The sequence below is a fragment of the Gossypium hirsutum genome, chromosome A10, assembly GCF_007990345.1.
Source record: "Gossypium hirsutum isolate 1008001.06 chromosome A10, Gossypium_hirsutum_v2.1, whole genome shotgun sequence".
NCBI lineage: Eukaryota > Viridiplantae > Streptophyta > Magnoliopsida > Malvales > Malvaceae > Gossypium > Gossypium hirsutum.
In genome coordinates, this window is record NC_053433.1 from 69230192 (window position 1) to 69238084 (window position 7893).

The window sequence follows — 7893 nt, forward strand, 5'->3', positions numbered from 1 at the left end:
CATACTGCAGGGGTCACACAACCGTGTGAATCACATGGCTGAGACACACACCCGTGTCTCAGGCCGTGGGGGTATTCGAAGTAGGGACACACGGCTGTGTCCCAACCCGTTTCTGTGCCCGTGTAACTCTCTAACTTAGGTCACACGGCCAAGGCACATGCCCGTGTGTTAGGCCATGTACCCTTTGAAATAGCCTCACATGCCCATGTACCTGACTTACAACCCTTTGTAAGCTATAGGGGACACACGGCTGTGTCGCATGGCCATGTGTCACACACGGTTGATAGACACGCCCATGTCTTTGGTCGTGTACACAATAAATAGGCCATTTTCAAGCCATTTTTTTTACCCAAGCATGCGCACTACTACAACCATTTTACCATATATAATTAAGCATCCAAAGTGCACCAAACCATGCATCAACAAGCTATCCAATAAAGTAATTGATCATACAACCAATATGCCCAAAAAGTCATCTCAATTACAACAATTAAACATGTATTACACATGTGCATAGTTAAGCCAAAATCAACCAACTTGTACCTAAATGTATGCTAAAACTTACCATTTTATTCACATAACAAAATTTACACTCATTAGACCAATTTGACAATTCAATATTCATCAACTAAACATTAGCACAATTAGCCATATATGCCAACTACAACCAATATACCAAAATAACCATATTCAAGCTTATCAAAGAACATCTCATAGCTTACATCTTAATTACCATTCCAAACTCTCATCATTTAGGCACCATAAACACCATATTATCAACCATTATAAGGCCACATATACATGCCAACATAACAACTATTCCATCACCCCGAAAGACCATAAGTACAAGCAAAAAAAATGGTTATATCATCAAACAAAAACACCTATGCATGCCATTATAACCATGACTTAGAAATATCAAAATCTACTGATTTAGCCGATGCATAGTGTGATAGGTACCCGACAAGCTTCCAACCCGAATGAGCTTCTGATTAACTACAAAAAGTAGAAAATGAACACAAGGTAAACATGTTATGCTTAGTAAGTTTGTAACATATAATTTATGCTAGTCAATTATTTGTATAATTTTTAAACACATATGTATCAATCCAACATTAGAATAAATGATTCATAAGCTTAAATCATAAGAATTCATACTTTTCATTGTCATGAAAACACATACTTCCTACCTTCCATAGTAATAAGGTAAATTACATCGAAAACTCTTACCGAAGCTCACACAAAGTAAAATCACGATGGTTGACACCATCCCTTTCCATAATTCGATAGTCGAAGCTATTCCTTTTTATATTTTTGATGGCCGTCACCATCCCTTTTCATAGTTGATGGTCGTCACCATCCCTTTTCATAGTTTGATAGCTGAAGCTATTCCTTTTCATATTTTTGATGGTCGTCACCATCCCGTTTCATAGTTTGATAGCCGAAGCTATCCCTTTTAATAATTTGATAGCGAAAGCTATCCCTTTTCATAGTTCAATGGTCATCACCATCCCTTTCCATAGTTTGATGGTCATCACTATCCCTTTTCATAATTTGACAGCCAAAGCTACCCCTTTTCATGGTTCGATAGCTGAAACTATCCCTTTTCATAGTTCGATAGCTGAATTTATACCTTTTCATTTGGTTGATGATCGTCGAACACCGTGGGATTTTTCCATCGAGCCACAATTTGATATTATAAAAATAATTGCATTTAAAACGTAATTTAAAACATTATTTAAACGTACAAACTTACCTTGACAATAAAACATAGAAATGAAGTTGGTTAATCTGAAACTTTCTCTTTGCCTCGATCTAAAGTCGTACGAGGTCTATATTGATCTAAATGAATAAATTCAATCAATTCAATAACCCTTCTATTTAATTCAATCCAAATTCATATTTTACAAAATTACCCTTTTGCCCCTTATGTTTTGATTTCATTACAATTTAGTCCTTAAACTCGTAAAATGAAATTCATGCAATTTCATCCCTAGCCAAGCCTAATCAAATTTCATACAAGCTCATAGCAACCCACATATTTCATTATTTCACAAATTACACCATGAATATTTTACATTTTACAATTAAATCCCTAATTGACAAATTTATCAAAAGTCACTTAACAAAAGTTGTTTATCAAACAACAATGTTTCATTTTGGGCCTTTACTTTGCAGGACTTCCTCACCAGTGCTGGGCACGATTCCTCTTTGCTGGCATAATAACATCACCAGTGATGAGATAACCAAGACCCCAATTAGTCTTGAGATGCAGTCAGCAATTTCTTGGTGAAATATTGCGCCTATATCAATTTTTCTGCCCTTAACGATAGAATGTATCAAACAAATTCTGTCAAGGGTGATTATGGTGTTGTGAGTAGAGGGCTTTAGTCTGTAGTTGACAAAATGAATCCAAATTTTGCCTTGCAGCATCAGGAAGCGACGATGCATCGTATAATTCTTTTGATGCGAACCCGTCCCCACTGCTCCCTCGACACACAAGTCTCTCATCAACATGTCTCGTTTTTCATCTGTGATGTCATCAATGAACTCGAAGTGTTCGTTGACATCAACCTTGGTGTTGTACAGCTTGTTGATTTTTTCAACATCCCATAGTATTAAACTTTCTCGAACAAAAATGAACTCTAACTCATGATTGTAATGATTAGCATAAAACTCATGTACCAGTGAAGGCAAGTAGCTTCCAAAATGGGTGCAAAAATTTTTCAAATTTAACTTTGAGACGGTCTTGTAGACTTGTTTACCCAAGTCTAGTTGTGGCAAAAGCGAAATGTCTTGTTTGGGATGGAAGTTTCAGGTTAACATGTTGTCATGAAATCGTTCCTTTGCCGCTTTATTCAAAAAGATTATTGGCTCCTTTGTCTACACTGGCCTGGGGGATTTTGATTTACAAACTGTGATAGCATAGGACTCATTTTCTCCAGTAGATTTGGTCACTTTCTTGACCGAGCCTCTTGTTTTGACCATCTTTCTTTGGGGGAGAATGATTTAAAGTTAAAAAGATATGATCTTGAGAAGAGAAAAGAAATAAAAATGGTTACTTGAATGTGTTACAGTAGGTACAGTGGGAGATGATTTATAGTGAGTGAAAGAGGAAGATGGAGAGGAGTGTTGTTTTGTGGAGAGATATAAGGCTGGCGAGAAGTTGTGTCTAGTAGAAATTGTGTCTGCTCGGAAGGATCAAATGATTGAGTGAGTTTTGATCCAATGGTGGAATCTAAATTTCCTTGAATTTGATGAGACATAAATGGTAGTACAGACATATGGAATGCGCCGACAGTAAAACTTTAATGCATCGACACAGGTACCTAATTTCTTCTGCAAAAAAGGAAGGAAAATAAAATTTAACAAAACATAAATAAAATAAACTAAAATCACGGAGTACTAATTAAAAAGTAAACTTTTTAACCAATTTAATGGTCTCTGCCTACTTCTGATCACTATTGCCAAAATAGTGTTTCAGCATCTGTCTATTTACTTTGAACTAGTGTCGATCACGTAAATCTCAAATTGTATTTGCACCATAAGAAAATACGCCGACAACTTTAAAAGGTCTAGACCAACGTGAACGCAACTTACCTGGGTGCAATTTGAGTCGAGAATTGAATAATAAAGCCTGCTGCCCCACGATAAATTATCACTGCAAAATAATCTTATCATGCCATCGTTTGGTCTTTTCCTTGTAAATTGCAGCATTTTCATAAGAATTTCTCCTAATCTCCTCTAGTTCAGTGATATCCAACATCCTTCCAGCAACTTCATAGTTTATGTTTAGTTGCTTAATTGCCCACATTGCTTTGTGTTCTAGTTCGAATTGCAAGTGACATGCTTTCCCAAAAACCAATAGATACGACGACATCCCTAATAGAGTTTTGTATGCTATTCGCAATGCCCAGAAAGCATCATCTAACCAGAAAGACCAATCTTTTCTCAAAGGGTTTACAACCTTCTAAAGAATGTTATTAAATTGTTGATTCGATATTTCGGCTTGTCCATCGGTTTGTGGATAATAAGTAGTAGCCATTCTACGATGAACTCCATATCTCTTTAGTGCGGTCGCCACTTGGTTGCAATGAAAGTGTGCCAAAGCGGGTGAGTATATATTTGTGAAAAAAAATTTAGCATTATCTTTGCATCATCCTTTGGGATTGCAACAGCTTTCACCCACTTCGAGATGTAGCTAATAGCTACTAATATATAAAGATTTCCAAATGAGCTTGAAAATGGTCCCATAAAACCCATACCCTAAACATTGAATAATCCAATCTCCATAATTGGTTGTTGCAGCATTTCATTGCATTGGAATATAGAACCAGTGCGTTGACACCTATCGCATTGATTCACAAAATTGTGGGCGTCTTTGAATAATGTCGGCTAGTAGAATCCTAATTGGAGAACTTTAGCAGCAGTTCTCATACCACTGAAATGACCTCCATAAGAGCATCATGACAATGCTTCAGGATTGAAAGCATCTCCTCTTCTAGAACACATTGTCGAATAATGTTGTCATTGTATACCTTGAATAAATACTCTTATTCCGATGATACTTCACTATTTCACAAAGAAATATTTCTTTTATATGGCCTGTGACACCCAATGGGAGTTTTCCACACACTAGATAATTAACAAAATCTGCATACCAAGGAGTTACATCTGCAGCAAATCACTTCTGATCTGGGAATGCATCGACAATTTGAAGTATGTTTCTGTCTTTGCTATCAACTTCCAATCGAGATAGATGGTCTGCAACTTGATTCTATGAACCATTATGGTCTTTTATCTCAATGTCAAATTCTTGTAGCAGTAATATCCAGTGTATTAGTCTTGGTTTGGCATCTTTTTTCGTAAAGAGATATCTCAACGTCGAGTGACCAATGAATACAGTAACCTTTGCACCGATAAGATAGGAACGAAACTTGTTAAAAGCAAAGACTATAGCCAACAATTCTTTCTTTATAGTTGTATTATTGAGTTGAGCTTCTGGAAAAGTTTTGCTAGCATAATTGATACCGTGAAATATTTTTCCTTTTCTTTGTCCTAGAACCACGCCCACAACAAAGTCGCTTGCATCGCACATAAATTCAAAAGGTTGAGACCAATCTGGTGCAACAACAATGGGTGCATTCACTAGCTTCTTTTTTAACTGAATAAAGACATCCAGACATGTATCGTCAAAGAAGAATTTTCAATTCTGCTCTAGCAATGAGCATAAAGGGCTTTTTAATTTTTGAAACATCTCTAATAAACCTGTCCAAGAAAACTGCGAATACTTTTTACATTTGTTGGTGGAGATAATTTCTCAATGATTTCCACCTTAGCTTTTTTTACTTGAATGCCTTGATTAGAGATGCGGCGTCCTAACACAATGTATTTAGTTGCAATGAAATGACATTTTTCCCAATTCAGGACAAGATTTGTGTACTCACATCGCTTCAGTACTTTAACCAAATTGTCAGCGCAATGCTCAAAATCATTCCCATAGACTGAGAAAACATTCATAAACATCTTTAAAGAGTTTTCAGTACCAAAGTGGCAAGTGAAGGTTGTTTTCTCCTGATCTTCCGGTGCAATAGCAATTTGATTGTACCCAGAGTAGCCGTCTAAAAAGCAATAATAGGCCTTTTCATCAAGCCAATCTAGCATTTGGTCAATGAAAGGAAGTGAGAAGTGATCCTTCTTTGTGGCTTCATTCAATTTGCGATAATCCATACAAACTTGCCATCCCTTAGGAATATGTGTACGAAATAATTTTTCCATATCGTTGCAAACCATAGTGATGCCACTGTTTTTAGGCATGCATTGTACTGGACTTACCCAATTGCTATAAAAAATCAAGTAAATAAGTCCAACATCAAGCAATTTTATGATTTCTAACTTGATCTTATGCATGCAAAAAGAAGGACTAATCCTCGAATATCGACAATATTCCAAGCAATAGCTCATTTATGTTGCTTGAGATTATGGACTAATTTCTCTTCTTGAGTTATATCAGTGTTATAGAGACAATAACTGGGAGAGTATTGTGATCACCTTAAAAGACATATTTAAGATGAAAAGGTAGTGGTTTCAATTCCAGATTAGGAGCTTCTTCAATAGATGGTTTGAAAATTGGGGTTGTTTTGTTGGCTATGTCTAAGGATTCAATCTGCCATCCATGCTTGCGTTCAAGATTATTAGCTTCAACCATGCTATCATAATTTTCTAAGGATTCGGCATCAAATGTCACTGCAAACTCTTCAGAAAGTACTGTGCTTTGGTCATCAAATTCTTCCTTAATTAGATCATCTAGCACATCGATAGTATGACATTCTTCTTTGCCCTTGCATTGAATAGAGTCAAAAACACTGAAGGTGACTTCCTTATCATTAAGTCGCATGGTTAGTTCACCTTTATAAACATCAATAAGAGTTCGGCCCGTGGCTAAAAATGGTCATCCCAAGATTATGGGAACCTCTTTGTTTGCCTCACAATCAAGTATGATAAAATCACCCGGAAAAATGAATTTATCCATGCCAACTAAGATGTCTTTTATTTTCCCTTTAGGTTGAGCCAATGATTGATCAGCTAGTTGTAATGTCACTGCAGTAGATTTCATGTGACCAATTCTCGACTTTTTGAAAGTAGATAGTGGCATTATGTTAATGCTAGCTCCCAAGTCGCATAAAGCTTTAGCCAAATAATAATTGTCTATTGAACATGTGATGGTAAAGCTCCTAGGATCTTTCAATATAGGGGGCAACTTGTTTGTAAAAATAGAACTACAAGCTTCTGTGAGTGCAATAGTTTCAATATTAGTGAGCTTCTTCTTCTTGGACAAGAGGTCCTTCATAAATTTCCCACAACTCGAAATTTTTACCAAAGAATCTACTAAATGAATTTTGATCTGCAGTTGCTTCAGTGTGTCCAAAAACTGCTGGTACTGCTTGTCATGCTCATTCTTCCTGATTCCTTGTAGGAAGGGTAAAGGTAAAGATATATCTACTTGTCCCTATATCTTTGATCGCAGTGACAGTTTTGAAGGTTAGACATTAGGCATATGAGTGAATATTTGTGGAACTTCTTTGTTTGATGCATCGACAAACTCTTTAGATTCAACCTTCTCACCAATGATCACTCCATCCATATCTTGAGGTGCTATAGTAGAGTCTATAAATGGTTCGCCAGTTTGTTTACCACTCATAAGAGTGATAGCTTTACAATGATCTTTCCCCCTCAGACTAGGATTTTCTGTGTCACTAGTAATGAGCCTGGTGGTCGAGTATTAAAATTTGAATCTAGTTGCCCTAATTGTGCCTCCATGCTCGAATAGAAGATGAATTCCTTTGTATGATAGCTTCCGTGTGAGTAATATGCTCCCGCATTATGCCTCAAGAATTGCTAATGGGACAGAAGTAGAAGCCTAAGTGTACGGTTGCGGCTGATGTCCTTAAACATGTTGATTTTATATTGAAATGTGTTATGACTACATCAGATTTTGGTGTGGATGTGTCTGGCCTTATTGTGGATGCATATGAGTATGCTGATTGTAGTTCTGCTATTGTTGATTGTAATTCCCTTGCATAGTATTATAATTGCCTTGAATAGATGTATTCCCATAGCTGAATGTCGCACCATTTTGTCTAGCATTCTCAGTTCCCCAAAACTATTAGTTGCATGCAGAGTTGTTGTAAATATTACCATAAGAATTATTGCAGAAGTTATTAATATAGCATGCATTCTTTGCATGTTATAGACAATCTTCATAACTATGGTTGTCAATACAAATCTCACAACAAAAAGTAGGAACATCAACTTGCAAAGTGAATTGTATAGGTGCAACTTCACTAGTCCCTTGCATATTTTTTATCATGTTTGTGAGAAAAGAAACTTGAA